Genomic DNA, 24,664 nt, shown 5'->3' on the forward strand with positions numbered 1-24,664 from the left:
AAAATACGAGCTTAAAGGCGGCGTTTGGAGTTTGCCTGCGGAGGAAATGAAGGCAGAAAGACCTTTGGAGGTGGCTGGGTCAGGGTTTCCGAGGGCTCTGCCTTTGGGGTGGCTGAACTTCAACCCCCGGTGCTACCAGGGCCACTTGTGGTGCTCAAGTGGGGAGCCCTGTGGCACCAGGAGGGATTTTTTTTCCAGCTGATAAGGAAAGTTTCACCCTTCCACCTGAATTTCTCGGGACTTCCCCAAAGCTTTGCTGCTTGCTGGAAGCTGCTCAGCACCCAGCACCATTCTTGCGCCCGGCAAGCTTCATTCTTTCCTCCTGCCATCCATTATCCCCTATCTGCATAGCTTTGCATCCCAGCACCATTTCCATGAGAGTAAAATTAGCAGCTTGAGTAATTACGAATAAGTCGTGGGAGACAAAGAAGCCTTGAGGCTGATTGTAGGAAGCTGAAGTGTCTGGCGTTGCAAATCCCCTCCGCACGCTGAAGGGCAGCACAAAATCACTTTTTTTTCTGAGTTTCCAAGGTATTTAGGAACCCAAATCCCACTGACAAGGGTGGGGGCACAGGAGGATTGATGTTCAAGTGCTCAAGGCACCCAGGCCAGGGTTTGGGGTCTGCTCTTCCTCTCCATCGATGAGCGCGGCGATGCTGTGATGCCAAAAATCACCGAGGTATTACCAAAAGCAGGGGGGCCAGACTCGTGCCCTGCTCATCCCTGAGGGCCGGGGATGCCTCAAGCTGCACCTGGTTCAAAGAAGAAACCCAAAGGTCTGTGCTCTGCCTGGTTGCCAAACGCGAAGCTTGTACCAGGCACATGTGATGAGGAAAGCGGGTGCTGCCGCCGAGCTGAGTCCAGGACGACAGCTGTTACTAGTAAAAAAATAATGATGGCTTTTACTGGGAAAAAACTGCTCACTGACGGCAGAAAAAGAGCTTTACTTGAGGCAAAACTGCAGGTTCTGTCTCATAATGGCCACATTAAAAAAAAAAATACAAAGCTTAAAAAGACAGCCTGTAGAAAATGACTGCTGTCATCTCCAAGGCTTGAGGAAAATGAAGGAATCTAGTTTTTTTTTTTGCATGTGTTTGCACACAGATTAGCGTAAGAGGAAATAAGTTTTAGTTTAAGAAATGTTTAAATATATCCTAAGGAAGTTAGGCTTCTGGAGGGGCTTCCAAAGGGTACCAGTGCTAACCCCGTACTTGTGCTGGGGGGAAACTCTGTGCTAAAACCACCCTGTAACGAATCTGTTCTGTTTTTTTTTCTTGTTTTTAACAGGGAGAACTGGAGAGAGATCACATCAGGACACGCGCTGGCCCATGTGGAGCAATGGCCAGGGGCAAACAGCAGAGCCAGGCTGCTCCGAGCACGTGGCCGAGCACCATCCTGCGATGGCAGCCAAAGGTGCGGCCTTGGGAGTCTGAGTTATTTATTTTTATTTTTTTTTCCATGCTATAAAAAGGCTGAAGGGCTTCTCCTATCGTTTATGCGCGGAAAAGGTCTGGCTCTGAAGCTGTGCACCAGAAAACCGATGACTTTTCCAGCTTTTCCAGCGTTACTCCCCCCAAAGAGTGGCACGAGACGACACGTTTCAAAAGCGTGCCTCTTCCGGCGCCACGAGACCTGTTTCGATTTCGTTTTCCACCTCAGGATGATCTCCCGGGCCCTCCAAGTTTTTCTCTTACCATCCGGCACCGTTTGGAGCCGTTTGCTCGGCCAGGATCCCTCTTTGAATCCAGCTGTCGTAGTTCCTGGGGATTTCAGTCTGCCTGGCCGGCTGTGACATGCAGGCGCAAAGCTTTGTTTGGCAGGGGTGCCGAGCAGCTTCTTGGCAAGCACAGTTTACTGTACACAGAGACAGAGGGAAGGAGAAATCTCCCTTTGTCTTTCTCTGCTCTGATTCAGCCTTCCTTCAGACCATGCTGCTGCTGGTTTACGTGAGTTTGCTTAAGGATTCACTTCACAGCATCTAACCCACTGATTCTTGCAAACTTTCACAGGTTTGCTTCCTAAAAAAAGAGGTTTAAAACCTTTATATGAGTGGTTTTTTGTTGTTCTTGTTTAGAAAGTGAAGAGAATCACCGTCTCTACCCCTGCTGCTTCACTTGCAGAAGATATCACAGGGCAGGGAGTTCCCCAGGTGCCTGAAATCCCTGCTGATGCCTTTGACTTGCTTTTCTTTCGTTATTAATCACTCCGGCTTGTGCTAGCCTCAGCACCAGGTTCCTACCAACATCTCCTCTGATGCTTTGGGTCCCTAACAAGCAGTCGTTTGTCTGCTCCGAGGCCTTTTTGGTAAATTTTACATTGTTTTCCCTGCAAAGATAATTTTACGAAGAGTTGCGGCGTTGCGCGCGCTCAAAGGTCATGGGAACCTCTCGCTAAGATTAGCCCAACTTCTTCTTATCAATGGCTTTAAGTGGCGTTCGCATTTTAAAAGGAGTGCTGTGTGAGCGTTAAAAGCCATTTTTTTTTTTTTTCTTTCCCCAGTACACGTTGAAAAGCACTTTTATCCCATGCCTAGGGCTGGGCGCTAAATGGAGCCCTATCACCGTGGGCTGATGTTTTCTATTCAGAGCCCCACAGAGAACGCTTTGTTCGAGGGAGAGCCGAGCTGCAGAGGTTGTTGGAACAATTTCATAAGCATAAAAGTTATGGCAAGGTGTCTCCCCGGAGCTGTAGGGCGGAAGGGAAACCCTACAACACAGGCTGCTAAGGAAACGAGCTTTACGTTGCTCAGCTCTAAGAACGGAGGAAAAAAAAACTCTAAATTAAGGTGTCGTCGCCCTTCCTTTTGCTCAGTTTGTCAATACCAGGGCAGAAAACGTCGTGTTGTACATACAGGGAATCACAGCCTGAATTTCTGAAGGGATTTACTGCTGAGCTAAGGCCCTCCAGCATCCTGCTCCGACACGGACATCGTGGCAGTGATGCTGCAGAGACGCAGCCGCGCGGTTTTCTCAAAGCTGGGAGCCGAGCCTCTCACCAGAATGGATTTGATTTCGTAAACAGCCGCTTTTCTTTTTCTTTTCTTTTTTTTCAGAACGCGTTGTCCTTATGGAGAGATGGATTTGTGCTGGGACCTGCTGCCCCGAGGCGCTGCATCCCCTACAAACCAAACCCCGTGGGCATCCTTGGCACGGAGACTCCCTTCTGACCGACCCGAGCCCTGCGGACTTCCAGCTAAGTGCCTTTCTATGGATATTGTGGGCTAAGTGCTTTACTCCGAGGCTTTTCTGTTCCCCCGAGGGCTTCATTGGCATGCCCGGCCCACAGGCTGTTCTCACACTTGCCCAGCTCTCAGGAAGAGGAGGAATAAATTCGGAGAGACGCTGCAGGGGATTAAAGCACCGGGTGATTTCTGAGAACTCCCCTCTGCCGTGATGACAAATAACCCGACACAACTGGAGAGGGACAAAGCTGTCCCCCGAGTAGGATCAGGGCTGGCTAGCGCAGCAGGAAGAGCTCGATGGGATTCTTTGAGGTTTCTCTTTCTCTGAAAAAGAAGAGGCCATGCCTCAGAGAGTCCTTCTTACCAAGTGCTGCTCCCCTCTGAAACCTGGTTCACTCTGCCAAAGGCCTCTCCAACCAAGGACAAGTTACCCAGTTCCTCTTTATTTCCCTGAATTATTCACAATCTGTTCTAGTTGGCTATTTTTTGTGTAATTTGCCATTGAGATAGGCACTGTCTGGAGCCGAAGACATCCAAAAATGCAGATCTATCATCTCCCATGACTCTTCTCCCGTGCGGGATCGCTGATCAAAGAGGGCAGTTAGCACCGCGATACGTCTCACCTCATGAAAATTATGGGAGCTGATGGCGAAATTCTTCAGATTCCACAGGCGTGAAAGCTCTTCTTTAAAAGGAGAGGAGAGGCGATGCTGCACGAAGGAAATGCTCTGGGGTTGGAAACCTTTGCCCTTTTCGCCCACCCTGGTGCCTCCAGGTCCATTCCCTCACATCGTAGCACCTGGGGGATTTGCGTAGAGGAAGGTGAGGAGGTTTTGGTCGTGCTGTTTGGGTTTTTGTCCTTTTTTTTTTGGAGGTGGGGAGATGGAGAACGTGCCAGCCTCTGGAAACGCTGGAGTTCATCAGCCTGGTTGGTTTTGAGAGCGTGTCAGAGGGCGAGAATAGCCAAACTCCTGCTGCAACACATACAAAAGCCCTGGGAAATTCAAGGCTGGGTAGACCTGAGGTCCTCCCTGCTCCCTAATTAAAATAGTCCAGGCAACAGCGCTGCCACTGCTTCTCTTCCAACACTTTTCTGCTCCATCACCCCGAAACGTGTGTGTGAGGCTCCTGCAGCCCCTCGGGTGCTCTCTCCGGGGCTGTGCTGCCAGCAGAGTATTTTCTGCCCTCGGGAGGTTGGTGTTGACAGTGTTATATCTTTTGGCGGAGGCTGCTAACGACTTACACCGGAGCAAGTGTTGTATTTATTTTTAATCTCCATCCTCAATGAAGCCATTGTTGGGTATGTGACTGCTCAAAACGCGCAGCCCGAGCTTCGCTTTTAATTAACTCCAGGCAACGAAGGTAGGAAAGGATTTGCAACGGGAGTGTCTGTGGCAAAAACATGCTCCACAACAGAGTGGATGTAGAATAATATTCTGCAGGGCTTTTTTTTTTTTTTTTTTTTCCACACAAATTTGTCTGCCTTATCAGGGAGCCTAATTATACCCCCGGAACTGATCAGGAGCATTTGTCATCAGTATTTCTTTAATAAATACCAGTGAGATAAATAGATGCAGTTTTCTACGCAACACCTGATCCAGCAGAAGCCATGTGGAAGCGATGAGCAATCTGATTTTGTCTCCAGCTTTTCCACAGTTCCTCTTCGAGACCGGTGGGATGACGAGGTCTTTCCTGCGGCTTATGGGATCACTGGATGAGCCGAACTGGAGCTGTCTGTAAGAAGGGTGAGGCACAGACATTATTTGATTTGTTCTTCCAAGGAAGAACATTTTGCTGATGTTCTGCTGGCTTTTCTTTGCCTGTCTGGAGCGGACATAGGGGCTGCAGTAAAATTAAGAGAACATTATGATTATGCCAAAGCTTTTTCCACTGGAAACGGTGGCAAATTGACAGCTTTTGATCAAGAAGCCAACATCATAAATCAATGGTCATGCTTTGTGTGTTGACAGTATCATTGGACCCTCGGACAGCCTCACCCGAGCATCTTCTTGCGTTGGAGGAAGGCACAGAGAGCGGGTAGGAAGCATCAAGCCCCGGTGGGCAGGAGCAGGCCAGCTGGTAGGAACAGCAAAACGGGGACTTTGGGAGCTGCAAGTCCCAACAAACACTGCAGCACCGGCAACAATTCTGCTTTTGTTGAGGGCCATGCGAGTCTGTTTGTTTGGGCACGGGCTGTGGCCCTTTGTGTTAACAATACAAGCTTTTGTTTCAGCACAGCTTTTGAAGCCAGAAGGCAGCCTTGGTCCAGGTACTAAAGCCAATTTGCTTTTAATGAGGTTTAAAGGAGCAAATGGGGTCCTGGAAGCTCCCGTGCAGCCCTACGCTGTTGGTAACACCGTTGAAGGTAACGTTGAACGGTAACACAGCTGCCCATGGCTTGTGCTTGTTGTCAGCAGCTGAATCTCTCCAGAAAAGGAGAATTTCAGTGGAATACCAAGTCTGAATGTCCAAGCAATAAGCCCCTGCAGCCTGGTCGTGCACCCCTCAGAGACGAGGTCCAAGCTTCTGCACTGGTGGGTCTTCCCTGAATGCCCTGTGATGAAGCCAGGGCTTCATTTCAGCCCTGAGGAGCCTAACAAACACCAAACATCAGTGTTTAAGGTTTTAAGGATTCATTAGGTGAGAAGTGTTTGGAGATATCCAAATATCCCATCCTTGAGTGCTCTGGGGACTCCCAGGGTGAGGTGGAACAGATCTGTGAAGGCATCGGAGCGCTTCTGCAACGCGCCTTCCCTTTGGGTTTCATCTGGGAGCCAAAGCAGGGGACTTCCAAGCTCCACGAAGCACGTTCCTGAGCTAAAATGAAGCTCGGAGGTGGACTGAGGACCAAGCTTCAGATGCAGGCAGGTTAAAAGAGGGTTTCCTGGCTGCTCCTGCTCCCAGGTACTTGTGCCAACGTCCCCAGCTCTGCCGCACGGGTGGTTAAGCTCCCACGGAGCAGCTGCTCAACAGCTGCAGCTTCCTCATCCCATATGAAAGAAACCCCCAAATCTCTGTGAAATTTCCAGGGGTTGAACAGCTGCTGCCTGAGCCAGGCTGTCTGTGCCGTGTACACGGGGACGCTGTTGGTGGGGAAGAGGCAGGCCAGACAGCTGGGCGCTGTCATTCCTCCAGCCGCTCACTTTTTCATCTGCCTTTAGTCACGTCAGAGCCTTCTGAGTGCAAACTGGAGAGCGGAGAGGGCCTTTGGATTGCTTTTCCTTCCCTTTTTCTCACCCCAGCCCCGCGATTGTTGTGCGTCGTGGGAGCCAAAGCCTGTCACCAAAGGATTGATTTCGGGAGAGGCTTGTCGGTGGGTTTCATCTCGACTAACTTCTAGACATCCAAGCATCTCCAAAGCTCGTTATTGGGAATGCAGAGGAGCAGGGTCCTGCAAAAGTGCCACTCAGCTGAATTGGGTGGCAATTTTAGGAGCAGACAATTTGTTTTCTGAAGACTTTCAAATTCCCTTTTTTTTTTTTTTTTTTAATTTCGGCTGCAGCTGGGACAGACCCCGGGATGGGCTGGATCTTCTGGGAAGGCCGAGGTGTCCTGCGGAGACGAGAAGCTCTTGAGGGAGGAGAGCCACTAAAAATCAGGAAATTGGTTTGTGTACTTTGAGAAACCCACGCGGAGCCATTTGCCAGAGGTTCTGGAGGGTGTTTAAAATATCCCCACATTAACAGGCTGTGGTGTGACCGACTGGCCAGCCGTGTTTGCCTGGGGAGAGGAAAGGTTTTATGCCCAGGACGTAGCGGGGAAAAGTCTGGGTCACCGGCAGGGTTTCGTTTACCTCAGTCAATAATGAAGTGCAGGATAAAATCCGTGGTATTGCTGGGATTTCGCCTAAAAATGCCTTGTGCAAAGACTTACTTTTATTTCCCGGCGTTTTGCATTCTCTCTGCATTTATAAAAATAAAACGAGTCATTAATCCTTAATCAAAACCAGTTCTTAATTCTCCTTTTTAATCAAATTGCGTTTCTGCCACGAATCCCTTATTCGTTCTCACATGTTATTTCAGGTTAACCAAGAAACGAGGCGTTTTTCAGCCGTGGGAAGCAGAGGTGCTGGATGTGGTGATGCTGCAAAAGTGAAGACGCGCGCTGAGGTCTTGTCGTCGTGGCACTGGCTTTTGATTGGCATTTCCCTGCTTCGTTTCTTGCTAAATGAGCCTCCTGTAGCAGACCATCGGTCTCTGTTCGGGTAACAAGAGGGATCACACCTTCTGGGAAGAGTTTCCCCTCCAGTGAGACAGCGGCAGGTCATTTATCTCTGTCTTGAGTTGCTCTGCTTGAAGTTGTAACTCAAGATGTGGTTTAAGCAAGATCAAAATGCATGAGTCCCCAAAATCCTTGGCCACGTGGGATCTTGTTCCTTTATCCCAGCCCTCCCTGCAGGTCTAATGGCTCCGAAGAGGTGGGATACGAGGAAAAAGGAGAGGCAGAGAGGTAGAAGGAAGACCTTGAGTTGAAGCTGTCATGCCAGGAAGGCCCCCGTAAACTTTGTGGGTTCCCCAGCAGCCTGAGCACAGCGTTGGTAAGCCTCTAAAAGCTCCACAAACAACACAAACTGGGATTTCTGCTTGCAGAATGGGATGTGGGATGTGTCTCCGAGGATGGCTGGAGGTCCCCAGACCGGTGGGAGCTGGGCTGGCCCCCAGAAACTCTTGGGATGAGGCTGTTGGTGTGCTCCTGTGGAAGGCCCAGCAGCAAACGGGGCTGATCCTGCTTGGCTATAGGGGCTTTGGCACCCCAAAACCCTCTCCTTGGGACAAAGAATAGAAATAAAAACGCCCCGTGTTGTCCCCATGGCACGACCACCCTCACCGGGGGGACAGGACGCGCCATCTCCTGGCTGGTCCTGTTTGGGGACACGGCTGTGATGCCACCGGGGGTAAAAGGGGACGAGGCAAGGTGACAGCATCACTTTTGGCCCTTCCTTCCCCTGTTACTGGGTTGGTCCCGCTCTGGAGCAGGGGCTGGAGTCCAGAAAAACGCAAAGCAGGACCCGTCAGCGCGGGCCGGGCGAAGGTTTGTTGTTTTTTTTTTGTTGTTGTCTCGTTTCAAGCAGCCCCTGCGAGCAACTGGTGTGCGCGAGGGGGTGGCAAGGGAGGAGGGGGGGGGGGTTGCCATGGCAAAAGGGGATTTGCAGGGAATGAATAGCTTGCTTTTTCTCCCGCGAAATGAATGGGTTGCTCAGACCTCCCCGCACATGAAGACTTGTAGGTGCTACGTTCGGCGGCAGAAACCGCGCGCGATATCCTCTCCACCCCCCCACCCCCCCAGCTTTACGTTTTACACAGGCCTCTTGATACAACTCAATCTTATTACACACAAAAAAAGAAGTGATCTGGAGTGCAGGTTGAGGCAGACAAAATGCTCCCAGTGGGATCTATCCGTGCCTCTTCCCCAGTCCCCTCCAACGACAGGGATTAGCGGCGATGTTTGCGCTGACTGGAACCGGGACATAAAGACCATGCTTCATTTCTTCCCATTCAGCTAATTCTTTACATTGCAGACACTACAGGAGCCATTTATGGTTGGTTTTGTGTGTTGTTTTTTTTTTTTTTGCCTTTGTGAAAGTGGGTTAGGGCAGGAGGGGGAGGTGGGGGGGGAGAAATCTACTGAGGACGCTGTTGGCGTCGCCAAAGAAAAGCCTCCTTTCAGGCGTCAGCCCCCAGCCCTCCTCTGCTGGGGATAAAAGAAGCCGCATCTCATGCCGTGCCGTTTTTGCAGGCAGCGCTGCTTCAAGACGAGGCCCCTGATGCATTTGCAGAGCAACTTTTGAGAAAGAAAGTGGTTTAGGACGGTCGGTTTGACTTCCCAGATCAAGGGCCGCGGCTGTATCGGCGCAGGGGAGGGCTCGCTCTCACTCTTGACCCATACCCTAAAAAAAAAAGCACAATACGGCATCAAATTTAGGTTTTTATTTTTATTTATCTTTTCTGGGAGACTTTGGGGAGTCGGGACGTGACCACGTGGGAAGGGTTTGGCCAAGACCCCAGGGAAAATAGTTTTGCCAGCCACCGTTGTCGCTCGTCCGTGCCAATTGACAGCGCTCGTGTTTTCCTCCCAGTTGGAAGAAAACTTCTCCGGCGGCCCCAAAAACACTTGTGGGACAGGATTTGTGTATAGACGCCGGAAGATAACTTGGTTCTGAGCAGATTTGTGCCGTGACCTTGGCTCGTCTTGGGAGGGTGAGCGAGGCAACGTCAGCCGGAGCATCTCCGGGGGCATGGGATGGGAGAAGGGACAGCAGTAATATGGCCAAAACGCCTCCTGGCTGACCCGGGGACAGGCTTTATCTGCTCCAGAGCCGTGCATCGATCTTGGCTCCGCAGACAAGCTGTGCTGACTCACTGCGGGTTCGGGAGAGGTTACGGGGTGAAATTGAGGCTTGTGAGATGGAAGGAAGGGCTCATAAATCTTAGCGGGTTGGAGGGCAGGCAGGGCTTTGTGTCACAGGCAGCGCTGGGACATGGTGACCCTCAAAAGGAGCTTCAAAACACGCATTGTGCTGGTTTATTTCCTCATTTAATTGCAAACTTTCAGTCTCGGAGAGGAGAGTTGCGTGGTGTGGACACCCCTCTTGTCATCGTGGCTTGAAATTCGGCCCTTACAGTTACGGAGCGTAATCCACCCAAGGATTAACCTGGATTTGTGCAGACAGGAGAGGGAAAACTGACCTCAAATTGCCCCGTGCATCTCGGGGGACCCCAGCTAATGTGCCCCAAATGTGCGTGATATTGCAGCCACGACGTCTCACCTCCGTTCTTGTCAGTAGGAGAGAGAAGAGATGAACCTGAGCCGTCCCGCGGGGAAATACAGCCTGGGCAAGGAGTTCACCACATGCTTTGTAGCGCGATCCTGCACGTGCTTGAAGTGGAGGATGAAGCCTGAGTACGTTTCTCTGCAGCACGGCGAAATATCCTAGGAATAGAAATATCCTAGGGCAAGAGCTGGTACGCGCTGCGTGGTGCTGGGCTCCTTCCAGCGAAGGGAAAATATGAAAGGTACCTCGGAAAAAGCCATGCTCATCCCGACAGATTCACCTGACTTTAATAAATAAGAACAGAGGAAGTCTGCTGTCGGATTCGGAGCTGTGTGTTGGCTCACCCCTCCCAGTCCTGTGCTGGGTGAACGATTTATCTCTCTAAACCTAAAGGATCGGGGATGAGAGGTGCATTTTGTTTCCACGGGATTGCCGTTGACTCAACTTCAGGTTTTCATTTGAAGTCTGAGACAAAGGTGGTTTTAGTTCCTTGCTGTCTAGCGTGAGTGATGCTCTGCCCTTGCAAAAATGTAACATCCTTGGAAAATTTAGTGTTTTCCTGCTTTATCATCTTCCTGGCCAATCCGTGCAAGGAAAGAGATCAAACATCTGTGCTTCTTCCAAACGGAAACCAGTCATATTTGAATGAATTCAAAGTGAGGTCAGCACGTACGTATTACCCTCTGTGTCATCTTCACCTTGCCGATAGGAGAATTAGACGGGATGAGAGATGTAGGATGGAAAAAATAAATGCAACTGTGACAGAACTACATTTCCCAAACTGGAAACGCTGATGTCACTCTCATCCCATGTCCTTTTGGGAAGTTGGTATTTTACACGTGCCAGGAAAATCATTCATATCCTACCTCTACTGAATATGTTTCAACGCTGTGCTTAAGTTTATTGTTTGCAGTGTAACTTAACCTAATTCCCGTGCTCTTTGTGTTGTCTTTATAGTTAAAACCACGGTAAGGGTGGACTGATTTGCATGCTTTGATATTAGGAAATGTTCTGAACTGCCAGGATGGGTCTTCAAAGAAGACCCAAAATGGGTCTTCAAAGGCAGGTTGGAGATCAAAACCCCCTTTAGACTTTCTGTTGCGAAAGCAGCCAGCATCACACCACGCTACATCGTGGAACACATTGTAGGACACGAGGAAACCCTTTCACTGACTGCTGTCATCACGAGACGTCGTATAGATGGAGCTGAAGGTGACTTTAGGTCTTGTTGTGTCTTTGGCCAGATGGATGGACTCCATCCTACCCCATTTTCAATTTTTCAGTGGCCATATCACTCTATTATTTTTTTTTTTTTTTTTATTAGTGAAAATTGCTTAATAATGCCAGGAAGCCAGCTAACAGTTGGCTCCAGGTGGATTTCCTCAGTTATCAATTAACCCTAAGGGGTGAGTCAGAGCTTTCACTTTCATCTAGAAGCTCCCTTTCCTCATCACCCAATTCATGCAACGACGCAGCTGCCGTGGGTACCTGCGAGAACTTGGCCAGAGGAGGAAAAACACAGACAATTAATTGCTCCATCACCAACTGCTGAAACTCTCGTAACTAATACGAACCAGGACATCCTCAGCAGCCCATAAATCACCGCTGCTTCCCACATCCAGTGTCTTATCTCAGCGTAAAGCAGCTCTCCACTCCCTAGTGTAGTTTGTCTGAAGGTTTCCTTTGTATCTGAGGCCATCTTCGGAATTAGCACCGAAAGATGCAGCTCACCTGCAAGGGGGAGTGCTGGTAGGTTGTTTCTGAGCAGATCTGCGATTAATTACTAAATTCCTCCAAATGAGAAGAGTTTCTCAAATGCTGCTTTGTTTCAGAAATCCAAAAGCAATCAAAAAACTCTGAAAAATAATAAAAATAATAAAAAACACTGGAGATGTGACATAACAAGTGCACCTCATCACACACCTCTGGATGCAGGAGCACCACTGGGCTCACCAAGCTCAGTGCAATGTGTTCGGCTGTCGTTTCAGCTCAGGTATCGAGGTGGAAAATGGGAAGTAAAGATAACCCCGTAGGAAAACCACCACCCGAGTTCAACAATTTCACATTGGTTCCTGCACGGATGGGGGCCCTGGCCATAGGGACAAGTGCTCTTAGTGCTAACAGAGAGTGCAATCACACCTGGTGCTAATTAATTCATCAGCTGGGAGGTTAATGAATGAGGTTGTATCCCCCTTAACATTGTGATGGGTTGGATAATGGGGTTAGAGTAGTAGGGGAACAGCAGGATGATGGAGAAGCAGGATCTTCAAGCCATATAATCACTTAGAAGTTGGTCTTCTGCCTTTACTTCCAGATAAAATATCTAATTTTGGAGGAAAAAAAAATAATAAGGTAGGTGTTGGAGATGTAGAGAGGAGAAGAAGCTGTTTGGGTGTCTGCTCATTTGGCTCTTGGGGAGATTTTGCTGTTTCTTCCATAAAAAGAGGAATATAGAGGCATTGATGATTTTTTTCCCTCCCTCTTTAGAGACTGTTTGGAGAATGTTGTACCCATAAATGAGCAAAGGGACTTCCCTTTTTTGGGGATATTACTCTGTGTAGTTACTAAACTGGCTCGAGACATGTTTTCTGTCTAAAGGTGTTCAATGAAACTGTTGGAGCGGTGATGGAATTTGGAAGAACAGCATTTAGGAAACAAGTTACCGTGAACTATTCACTTATTTATTTTCTTAATGCTTGTTTGCCTATTCTAACAGTGTCTTTTTTCTTCGTTTGCTTTGCTTTATGCATCTATACGTTGTTCCCAGAGAACATTTGATTTCCTTGGATGGAAATAAGGAAGGAATACTTAAATTATTAATTTTAAACAAATGTTGGGGGAAGCGATTTTTTTTATTACTCTAATGTGAATACTTCTAATCTTCAAACCTATGGTTCACTTCTCAAATTTTCCCTTTATCACTTAAAGTGATTCTTACTGTCGGTGTAAATGTATTTAGAATAAGCTTTGATTTTTTCAAGTCAATTCATGAAAATATGTACGTGTGAGCCTCAAGCTATTGTTCATTTTAACTGCAATGTTAGTGGAATAATAATTTGATTTTTTTTTTTAATTGAAATATATTTACAAAACCAGATTTATCTTTGCGCTGGGATAGGAACGAAGACAACAGATTCCAGAAGTTTTACAGAACTGAAGAGCTGGGGCTTTTTGAAGATAAAACATGAGCTCATTTCCTCGTTCAGGGTCCCAGGAGCACGGCACGTTACCAAATCTCTCGGCGTGCAGCGATCTGCGTACAAACCATCCATCTCTGAGCATTTGGGGAGTTAAGGCACACCCTTGCGTGAAATCCTTTGCATGTTTTTCCTGTTTTGCAGCATTGTGTTATTAGATACAAATTCTATTTGCAGTATAGCAGTCTTTGATCTCTTCTTTATTGTGTAGGTGAGCGGTGTCTCACCATCTCACTTTCCTGCTGAAGAAGGAAAGTATTTGGTACAAGTTAGTCATAGTTGCTAGATAGACAGCTTAAGGAGTTGACTTGATGATTCTTATGGGTCCCTTCCAACTCAGGATATTCTATGATTCTTAAGGAAGTAATCAGCCTATTCCTTTTTTCTCTATTTTTTTATTTTATTATTTTTTTAATGCAGGAACGAACCTCTTCTTGAACTCATTTGCCTAGGTATCTTCTTGCATAGTGATTTTTATGTTGGGACAACCCCTCTGGAAATGCTCTCCTCCTCCTCCTGTTGTAGACAAGATGCTTCCTATGGAGACAGCTAGAGCAAGGTGGAACAACGTTTCCCATCAGTGTCCTCTTCACAAAGGTGTTTGAGACCTGAAGCAGAGCCTGAGGGTCCCATTTCAATGCACAATGCTTATATAATACTTTAAGTATAGTGGCTGTTAAGATTTTTAATTTTCCTGATGAGATGCAAACCCAAAGTCCTTGTGTTTCCTGGAGGTCCCAAAGTGCTTTTCTCCCTCTTACCTTCACTTCATTTCTTCCTTCTAGTTTCAGATGATGGTGAATTCCTTTGGTTTCCTTCTTCTAAAACGCAGCAGAATTAAGGCTTGTTTTTAACCCAAGGGGCCACCCCTACTCTCCCTGGTAGGTGATCCTGTTTATCACTGTTTCTGTGGCAGCTTTTGGGCTCTGCAGATCACCCAGAGCCTGGTGATCTCTTTGCTAGTGGATGGTTTTTTTTCTTAGTGGATGGGGGCTCCAGGGAGTCTTCAGAGCTCCCAGGCCTGGGGTGATTGCCCAAATTCCCTTGGGATGGAGGTCCTTGAGAAGGTCCTCCTCTCCTGTTGATTAGCCAGACTGCTTGGAGGGAGGTTTGGCTGCAAGCTGGGGTTGTCAGCAACATGACAACAAGAAGATTTCTTCAGTATCAGCAAAACTAACTGGGAGCTGATGGTGATGCTCTGGAAAGCACAGGTTATCCCAAGGCATGGTGGCAGACAACGCAGCTGGAACCAAAGGGTGCCAGGAGAGCCCATCTCAGAAAACATATCATGGTACGACTTATTTTTAACAGCTTAACTTAGCACGGGTGAAACCACTTGTGGTTTCCTGTTTTCATTATCTGGCTTTTCTATTGTTTGGCAAGGATGTTTTTTAGGGGCAGAGTCAAGCCTCTGGGCCCTCTTGCTGCATCTAACGTGGGGCTTGGAGCTCCTGTGTAGGTACTGAGGGCACACATGAGCTTTGTGGAAGGGGTTTGCATCCTATTTTGAGAAGTATCAGCGTTGCGTTGCAAAGGAGCAGGTAAAGAAAATAGATCTTAGCCTCATCTTGTCACAAAGTCAAGTCTTTCATCGTTGATAGCCCACGTCTCATAGCTGGAGACTGTCGCTGATTTATAATGTTGCATAAAGAAAACGCCAAGTACCAGAGTAGACAAAACAGGAAGCCAAAAAGTTCTTCAGATAAAACAACTATTAAGGAGCTGATGCGTGCTGGAGAGTCCTACAGGATGATGGTGCTTTCCCCAGAACTGTGGGAAAAAATAGACTTTCCCACTGGAAGATATAATTTAATCACTGAAATGATCCAAGTTGCTCATCTACCTGCTTTTTAAACTATGTAAACTGTTTCTAGAGGTGGCTGTAGGGAGAAATCCATCTGTCTTTCCCCCCCCAGCCCCAAGTTACACCCCCTGTTGGTACAACCATGGAAAATGGGAGGGATATCTGTGTTTCTCCTCGCTGAAATTTCCTAGAATTAAAGGTTACTTGCCAGCCCAAGTGCACGAGGGAAAGGGATTTGCTCTTAATGGCCACCTGCACCAATTCTGCAGGAATTGAGGGTAATTTTGTGCTGCCTTCTTGGCTATGGGTTGGCTTACAAGCAGTTATCTGCCTCCAGGCTTTCCATGAAATGGGGATGTGAGAAGAGAAGGAAAAAATATAAAAGCAGAGGTGCTGTTCTCCTTGGAAAAGAGCCTCTGCTGCTGCAGGGTTGAGGATATGGGTAGCTAACGGAGCCTTAACAATAGGATTTTTGGGCTGCTGCTGGGATGTGTCCCTATAACATCTAGAGGCCAGGAGGGATGGGCATGCTTTGGTCGTCCGTTCACTCCCAGCTCTGTCATCTGTCCAGCTCTTCCCAAAACACCTTCTCTTATTGCAGTGACATCACGGTGGGCCGCAAGGTGACCTTGTTCCCTAAAAACATCCGAGAGACCCTCGGCTTTTTAGTTCCTCTCATTAACGAGGAAAGCTTCTCGTTTTTATGGGCTGAACCCCGGAGGTCGGTACGGGTGAGCGGATTTCTGTCATGTTTCCCAGAGAGCTGGCTAATTTATAGCCCGGGATTTCTTCTATGAAAAGACAAAAACCCTCACGCTGTTTAAATGTTTAAAGTTTTTCAGGAAGCACTCGTTGTGGTGAGTGCTGATAGAGCTGCCTCACGCCTGGTGCCCTGGTTTATGTTCCGCGGGTGGTTGATTCGTGGTGGTGAGTTTGTGGTTTGTTTTTTTTTTTTTTTTTTTTTTTTTTTTTTTGTTTTTTTTTTGTTTTTGTTTTTTTTTTTCTTCTTTCTCTAGATGCAAGGCAATTTCCTGAGCAAGCCTGAGGCTGAGTGTACGCCACGTGTTTCTCCAAAACCAGAGCTGGATGGCCTACCTACTTTGTCAGGTTGTTTGCTTTGAGCACAAGCTCTCCCCAGGCCGTGGGTGAGAGGAAGGTGGCACGGGAGCAGGTGAAGGGCCAGTATTCGCAGAAACACTTCAAAAAAAGACAGAATTAATTATCAGGGGTCTTAAAATCTCCTAACAAATGCTTCCCTGTGAAGCAAGAGTGTGCAGGCAGCACCAGGTGAGAGGGGGCTGGTGCTTGGCCTACAAAGGCCTTGTGAACGAGCGGTGCTTTTCCTATAGCAGTTCTCAGCTGAAAATGCTTGAAAATGCTTTTATTTATCTATCTTACTGCTCAGCAACAGTAAACACCACCCCCTCTTCCTTCAAAACGGCTCACCAATGTTTATATCAAATATTTTTACCAGAAATAGATGTTCTTGAAAGCTTCATCCGCTTGAGCTGCCGCACCACCGTGAAAAGAATTTGGGGCTGGATGGAGAAGTTGGACTGTCCGGCCCTAAAAGCAGCAAACTCCTCCAGGAGTGATTTCTCTGCTTCTGCTTCCCTCTTTTCTGTGTTGGATGGATTAGCTGGATTTAGATGTCCACCTGGATGAGATGCTTAATACTGAGCCGGTGACATTTTCCTCCTGTGCACAGGCCGAGTGGCTGCACATCCCTAGAAGAAACTTCGTTTTTCTGTTTTTCTCAGAAGTTCACCGTTTGTCACTGCCAGTAAATGACAACAGGAACACCTGAGAGGTAGGAAGGAGGAAAATGTGGTTTTCTTTCACAGAAAGACAAATTCGGGGAAACAGAAGAACAACAAACTGTAGACCTAAAAACTTGGACTCCCAGGGTCCTTTAAGATTTTCTCTCTCCCTACAAAGTGGCTTTAAACAAAAACCTACAAAACTTCAAGGGTGGCAGGGAGAACATTTCTGGCCAGCTCTGCCCACCAGCTTTCCTTCTGCATTTTGTATTATTTTGGTTTCTCTTAGATCCGAGTTGCAATAGGCAGATTATGGGACAACAGCTGATACTGGGATTAAAGCTGGTAGAGATCACAAGTCAGAGCTGTGGGGCTGCAGATATTTCCTGCTGGAAATGCAGGAGGAACCACGCCTTCATGTCCTTGTTTCATTTAAAACAAAAATCAAAGCTGACAATGCTTGGAAGAACTTAACCTTTTCAGGGCCTCTGCTGACACTGAGTGGGGAATAAAGTGAGGGTATGAAAAATGTGAACTCTAATGTATTTTTTTTCCCTCTGCAGCCAGGAGGGATTCTCCGGGCATGCTCATCCCTTCCTAAGAAAAACGATAAACACAAGTGAAGTCATCTTCTAAAGTGCTCGTTATCTCCTCTGACTGCAAGAAACCTCTCGCTGACGCTTGTGTGTCAAACATCTAGCGGCCGAAGCTTAAGTGAGGTGACTGTGACTCGGTGACCTGCGAAATATTTATTTTTGCTCTTTTGTGGTGGACCACGGTGGTGTCTCCATCCTGCTGTGTCATCCCTCGTCCTGCCGAGAGGCTCGGACCCCTGTGGCAGCAGAGTCACCCCGTCTGGTGGTGTGATCGCTTCCACGACCTCCCAGGGGTTTCTTTCTTGGGGTCCCACGGGCTGGATTTTGGTAATGTCACAATTCCAGGGTTTTGTTTGAAATGACAACTGCTCCTCACCACAGCGGGGAAATTCCGTGGAGAACAAAACAAACGTGCCCCAGGCGTTCGGACGTCACAAGGGAACTGTTTCTGTCTTCTGATTTCTGTGATGTTTTAGAGGGCCTGACTCATTTTTCTTTGAACGCTTGGGATTAGAGAGCCCCTTCTCAGTTCAGTCTGTACAGCTCTGAATCTTGGCACTGTGTCTGCAACAGCACAGAAACAAAATCCAGACGGTCAAGGACACTTGGATTTGTTTCCTAAATTCTGTCCTTCACAAGAGCCTGGCCCACAGGCAGGTGCTTCAGCTGGATCACGGTGCCTCAGCCTATGGATGCTTTAATCTGTGCTTTGGCAACAGAATTTCAAGCCTATTTTCTGCTCTGAGTCCTATTTCTGTCTGCTTTTTCATGTTCTCTGTCCCTTAAGAGACATCCCCAGGTGCTGGCAGTGCAGTGTGAGGCCCTTGTGACGTGCTGGATGCTCTCTGTGCTGCTCAAACCCCTGGCTGGAGGCATTTGGCTGCTCGGAGTGGGGTGCTGTGGGCTCGGGATGCTTTCTGGATGATCCTGCAGATGATGGATGGGGTCAGATGTGTAGGTTAGGAGTGATTGAGTCCATGAGTAACAGGCTACGTCATGCTGGGAAGACAGGAAGGGGAGAACTTGGCTTAATTTTAACCTGCAAATATGACTCTTGTGGTTTTTCTGTGGTCAGTCAGAGCTAGAAACTGAATCTGGATAAAGTATTAAATCCAATTGTGTAACTGTGGACGTAACAGGTCCCTAAATATCTTCAGGCAGTTTATCCAGAGCAGCACCGAGGTCCTCTTTCCTCTGAAGTAATTCCTGGGATGTTTTACACGTCAATGCAAGAGACTCAGGGAGCATCTTGGGCCTCACTGAGGTTTGCCCAAAGGTCTCCTCTGCAAGCAGGTACCTTGAGACTTGCTTAGAGGCATGGCCAACCTTTAGACTCTCCTCTCTCTTCCAGGGCTCGTAATTATGCTCGTAACTGCTGTGCCAGCTGCCCTCTCACCCTCTTTACCCACAGAGAAAGGTGGGTGTGCTGGATGTGTGCCTGGAGCAGGGGATGCCTCACCCCGACTTGGTGATGATCAGGAATTCACCCGGATGCTTTAATGATGAATTTTTTCTCAAAGCATGACATTAAGGTGTAATCTAGCCTACGTGGCCAACCGAGGAATTCAATTCAGCAGTGCAGAAGTTCCTCCTGCTGTTTTGGCTGGAATATGGGATTTTCTTGCCCGGAATATGAGATTTTCTTGCCCCAAGCCCCCCGTTCGACAGGTGCTTTGTGTCATCTGGAAATAGCTGCCTTTTAGCACGCGGCTCAAGGGGATTTCATGGGGAGCCCACGATTTGCTTTCAAGCTTGGCTTATGTGACGTTAAAAGCTGACTCCACATGTAATAAGCACTAATTTTATTAAAGCAGATTTCAGGGTGGGCTCTCCGACAGCAAATACCACTCTCACAAATACAGAAGAGGATATTTTGGGGGGAAGGGTTTGTTCAGGGCTTAGTTATTGTTCCAAATGACGGTGCGTCCAACCTAACCCACGGTAATGAAGAAGAGATCGTGTCACAGAGCTGCTGTTGGTTGATAACAGAACAACCTGCCTTGGCAGCTGGCTTGCTCCGGATCAAGTCAAAGCAGGAATCTTGGCCCTGCTTCTGAAAACAGGATGCCAAGCGAGCCTTTTTTGGGTTTCGGTCGATTATGACTCCACCTGCAAAACATTCCCAACCTGGTATGTGCTTTTCCTGAGGTTGTCCTGATATGGTCAAATAGGATCGTGGTTCCCCCCAAAAAACAGGAGGTGCTTTGCTTGCCCTCTCTTGCCATCTTTCTCTCCCTGATCCTTTTTTTTATGAAAAGGAGGGAAGAAAAATTAAGTCTGCTCAGAATAAAGATAATTTCCAGCAGCATGAGAGGAGCATTCTCGGCGGTGTCAAGAAAAAAGGATCTTAAATGACAAAATGCTTGATTTCTCCATTTAGCCCTTGTTACTTTCCTTGTTTTTTGCAGAGGATCGGCCACTGCAGCATCCCTCGCAGCAAGCTGTGTGAATGCACCGGGAGCCAAGCACACCCCTCCCAGCGTTGTGTGGGATCGTGGCGTGAACTTCCTGATGTCACGCGGGAGCAGCGACACGTCCTTCATCTCCTGTGTCTCACACCAGCCCATCCAAACGGGTTTAATTAGCTGCGAGCGGAGCAAACTCTTGCAGAAATCGATCTGAACGTGCTTTGCGAAGTGAGGTATTCCCGGCAAGTGCTGCAATTTCACAAAGTCACCCTCTCGTGTTTTGTAATCGCTCTCTGAAAGATCCAGAGAGGTGATGGAGACTGGGCATGTGGACAAATCCCTCACGCTGGAGACCCCAAGCAAAGGGAAGCGGGGAATTCTCTCTCCTTTCAGCTGCTGAGACTCTTCTCTCTCTCTCCCAGAGGTACTTCCTAAAAAGCTGAGCTGTTTCTCAAAGCTGATGGCAGTTCCACTGTGTGCAACAACCCAAGAATGACTACCAACATCTGCTGTTCTTGCACGGATGCAGCAGTAGGTTTTCAAATGCAGATTTCAGAGGTTGAACACATCCAAACGAGCAAATTTTAAGCAAACCTCTACGTCCAGCTACGATTCTTATTTTATTCAGCCCGGACTTGCATGACTCAAGCAACAGGGCACAAATTAATTCTTTCCAAAGACAGTTCTGTGCTCTAAGAGATGTTGCTTCAATATCTCTCTCGTGATGAAATGAGGATGCAAAGAAGTAACAGCACGCTGTGTAATGGAGGGAGCTGTGCACAGAGGCTTGCTAGGGTGTTCCCTTATTTTTAGGAGCTGGGAGGAATGAGGACTGGGGAGCCTGCGTGTTCAGCAGCAGCTTAGCAGGGAATTTGGGAGTTTTTTCAGTACTGCCCTGAGGGGGAGCAGGCATCTGTGGTGTGAGGTCTGCTGGAGGACAGCTTTGGGTGCTGGTAGCCCAGCTGGGCTCAGTCCTATCCATGTTGTGCATGGGGGAAAAAAAAGCTTTCTAGGAAATGTGAGCAATTTATTAGCATGGATTATAGCTGGTTCAGTGTTTGAATTTATTCTCTGGCTATTTTATTTAAGAGTGTAGGTGCAATTTCTATGGTTCTTGCTTTGCAGTGCCTAGGTAGGAAGGGCAGGGAGTCCTAGATGCAGTGCCCACACGTGCTCCATCATCTCTCCAGTAGGTACAAGCTCAAAAAGTTCCCCTTTTGGGAATAGGGAGGGGGACAGAGCTATCTTGCAGAGCTCCAAGTCCCCTTCTTTGTCCTTCCTCCAGTTCTTGAAGCTCGGGGAGTTTACTTTCCCACAAAGGCTCTTTCCCTCCTCTTAAAAATATTTACTCCGTGAAAATCCCTTCCAGGCTGTAAATGCTAATCCTCTCAGCTCGCAGTGATGCTGCGCTTGGCACTGAAACAGTAATTAAAAAAAAAAAAAAAGCAGGCTTCCCAAATTCTGGGGGAAAGGAGGCCTTGCTTGCAGTTAAACTGATTGTCCTCCCAGTTGTCACTCGGAGGAGTGCTGCAGAATCGTCCTTGTGCATGAAATCCCAGTACAAGTCACTCCGAACAGCCGGGGATGTTTTCATTTTCCCCAAATCAAAGCGTTCGGGACTAGACAAAACAACCTGCTGGGAGACAGCGGCTACAGGCTTGCGCCGGGAGGCACCGGGCTTCTCGGAGGGGTGGTGGATATGGGAGCAGCTCTCAGGCTGGGTTAAATTACGCCTTGAATATTCAGGTAATTGTAACGAAAGTGGTTTCTACTGCTGATTTTAGGAGCTGAAGGGAGCAGCGCTGCGGAGAGAAAGCTTGCTGCGAAGTCGCCTGCCCCTTGGGGCCCAGCTCTGCTCTCCAGTAAGCGGGAGTGTTAATTAACATATCTTATTGTTTCTATTTCCCTGCTTTGCAGTGGTGCTCCCAGCCCGCATCAGGGAGAGCGTTTGCCCTGAAAAGGCTTTTCCAAGTCTCTGCCCTGGCACTTTTACGTGGGATTTCCAACCACAGCAGCTGCTGACAGCGGGGAGGTGGCCGGCCCTCGGCACGTGCAGCAAGCAGCTGGTATTTCTGTCTCCCTCCCATTTCCAATTAATACACTGTGCTGTTGTGTATCTGCAGCTTGGATGGATTTTGGCTTAGAAGTGTCTAACCCCACCTACAACCTGTTCACATCAACACCTACACCATTACGTCCCTGTTGCTGTTCTTTTTTTTTCCAGTTTCATTAAGCACTGGATGCAAAAGGACCTCCCTGATGTTTATTTTTGAATCTTCTGCTTGATATTTTAATTCATTGCCTTCCAAACTTGGTTTGGGAGAGTGGATGTGAAAGAGGCAGACTGGGCACCGAAGTCCTATCTGCCATAATCTCTTTGATAAGGCACAAAAGCATGCAGTTGCACCTGTATTTTTGGAAAATACACCTGTTATTTATGTGTGGATACTAAATAAATATATAATCTTCGATTTCTGGAAGTAGTTACAGCACCTTCCTTTCTTTTATTGCAGATCCTTCATTTCCCATAGGCTTATGTGCAGCCGGACATTGCCCAACGTTCCTCTAAAATCAGTGTCTACATTGGATGCATGTTTTTCCAAGCCAAGCCATCTTCATTTTGCATGTCCAAATGGAAGTGAGAGTCTCGAGCAAGCACAGACCTTTCTGACATCCCAAGACATCCAGCAGACACGGAAAGCTGAGGCTTTGAGGTTGAAGGTAAGACCGTAGGAATTGTGATGGGGGAAAACTCAAACCCAGCCCAAGCAGGTGCTGCGTGGCCAGCCTCAGAAGGTCCGCAGTCATTTATAATTATCAGCAGTGAGGTTTGGCAAAAGCCACAAAGTGTTAGGCTTCAATTTGTGTGAAGCTTAACGGGAACTGAAGTCGCAAGTACGGACAAGAAGCTGCTCAAAGGTGTATTTATGGATTGTTGACTCACCTTGCTTGGGGTAAGCAAGGCACAGGCAAGATTTTGGGCTATTTATGCCTTGAGTTCTGTCATTTCTTTCCTCAGAGATAAATACCTAATAAGAAATAATTACTTTTATATAAGAAAAGGGGCAAGATTACTAAATAGCTGTGCAGAGCATGTAGAGTACCAGGACTGTGCATTGCTCTGCAGCACACCTCATACAGCACATTAAAGCTATTAAAGACTTGATTAGAAATTTTAAGGAAGTGGAGGAAGGGGAACACCTGAAGGATGTTTCTAAGCGCTGAACATGGCACTCTGGAAAAGAGAAGTGATGAGAAATTGCAAAGCTCTCCAAGTTTATTTCCTGCTCCGGGAGAAGTCTGAGCTCACAGTAATGGCTAAACCAGTGGGAAATAGAAACTGCGGTGGCTTGTTGGTTTTTGTTGTTGTTGTTCTTTGGTTGCTTCAGTTTGTTTCAAAAAGGCTTTTCTTAAATCTCTATTTTTCCATGGAATTTTTTCATTTTTATTTTTATTTTACCAAGCACAACTAAAAATAGGTTGTCTAAAACACTTCAAGAAAAAGTAATTCTGCTTTCTTCTGTAATGTTGCACACAGCACCAAAGAAAAAGTCGAAAATGGTAAAGGAAGAGGGGCTAGCCTGATTTTTTTCTGTAGCTAACTTGAATAATCTGGAGGTTTGGTCTTCCAGAATTGCTAATATCATGCACTGAAGCCCTTTATGGCTCTGGATGCTCCACGTATCCCTAAACTTTGTGGAACAAAAAGTGATATTTCAAGAAGATATCTAATGATATTGCAAGGAGTATGGTTCAGTTAATCTCAACACTTTATATATATAATTTTTTCTTCAATTTAAGTAAGCCTGTGTACCAGTTAAGTGCAAGGAATAGGTTGGCCCTAAAGGTCTTGGTTGCAGTGATCCAGTGCGAAGCGACTGCTTTCAATTCCTCTGGATTTTTATGGGGTGAAGGCGAAAGCCAAAGATGGTAGGATTAAGACTGGTTGGCTTCAGGTTGGGTTTGAAGCTGGCTCTCCAGCCCAGAGTTTCTTAGTACGTGCATTTTCTGAAGCCCTGATTTCTTAAATCCCCAAATTCCAGCGTGTGACTGTAGCGTTGCCAGGTCACGGGTTTCTTTCACAAGTCTCGCAATTCGCTGTGATGTTTTTTCTGAAGTTTGAGTTCTTCTGTTTGCGACAAACCCAAACAAATTATTAAATACATAAACAAAGCCTCTGGCTCTCTTTGCTGTGGGGGGGGAAAAACCTTAACAATCATGACCAGAGCATAACCCGATGGTGTGAGTGGAGGGAAATGGCGTTCGGATCTGAGAGAGGGACTTGGAGCCCTTCCTCACCGAATCCTTTCACCCAGTGAAAGGATTTTGGTGTCGTTAATTCAAAAGATGCATGGGCAACCTACTCTGACTCAGAGATGGAGCATAATGAGGTCAGGGAGTCGTGCCAAACGTAGGTGTGTGCAATTTGGCAGCGAAGCTATGTGGTACGAAAAAAGGGAATGTGAAGTATTTTCCAGAGCCATTTTGGGAAGCGAGCAGGTAAAGGTTTTGACTCACTGAGGCCGGGGAAAGCCGAGGTCCTGCTGAACATCTTCCTCTGAGCAGATGCCAGCCCAATTTTCATCTGGTATCGAACAAGAAAGCTGCTGTACTTTGACACGGAGTACTTCTTCTTGGTGTTGTTTGTCTGGAGGCCCTGTCAGAACCAGATTTATTGCCCTCGATGCTGTGCAAACACGTGGGAAGGTGCAGCCTTTCCCTTTGAAGGACTGAGTGATATGGAGATCCAGATTTGACACAAACCGTGTGTATCCAGAGGTGACTAAAACAGCCTGATTAAACTTCGGGAAAGGCCTGTGTACAGTGCGTGGGCAAACCCATCCATCACGCAGCTCTTGTGCTCTGCTTGTTGGCCTGAAATCGGAACGATGTGTTGGGGATGAGGAGGATTAGCAGTCCAGCAGTGATTCTCCATTTCTGTTCTT

General features: G+C 47.5%; 2 long non-coding RNA genes across 2 annotated transcripts; one reads left to right on the forward strand and one right to left on the reverse strand.

The window, feature by feature from the left end:
* Window positions 1–253: 253 nt before the first annotated feature.
* On the forward strand, window positions 254–23,137 carry LOC311427559. The gene is made up of 15 exons (XR_014687424.1): window positions 254–881; window positions 1,288–1,413; window positions 3,053–4,003; window positions 4,827–4,926; window positions 5,152–6,045; window positions 6,352–6,494; window positions 6,684–6,787; window positions 7,204–7,718; window positions 15,971–16,125; window positions 16,429–16,764; window positions 17,278–19,440; window positions 19,719–19,951; window positions 20,141–21,464; window positions 21,636–21,784; window positions 22,232–23,137. It is a non-coding gene; the product is annotated as an uncharacterized lncRNA (long non-coding RNA).
* Window positions 10,417–12,427, reverse strand: LOC311427560. Its single transcript, XR_014687425.1, has 2 exons — window positions 11,907–12,427; window positions 10,417–11,809 (listed from the first exon to the last, which is right to left on the reverse strand). It is a non-coding gene; the product is annotated as an uncharacterized lncRNA (long non-coding RNA).
* Window positions 23,138–24,664: the final 1,527 nt, after the last annotated feature.

The sequence above is a fragment of the Aythya ferina genome (genome assembly GCF_964211825.1).
Source record: "Aythya ferina genome assembly, chromosome: Z".
NCBI classification, from domain to species: domain Eukaryota; kingdom Metazoa; phylum Chordata; class Aves; order Anseriformes; family Anatidae; genus Aythya; species Aythya ferina.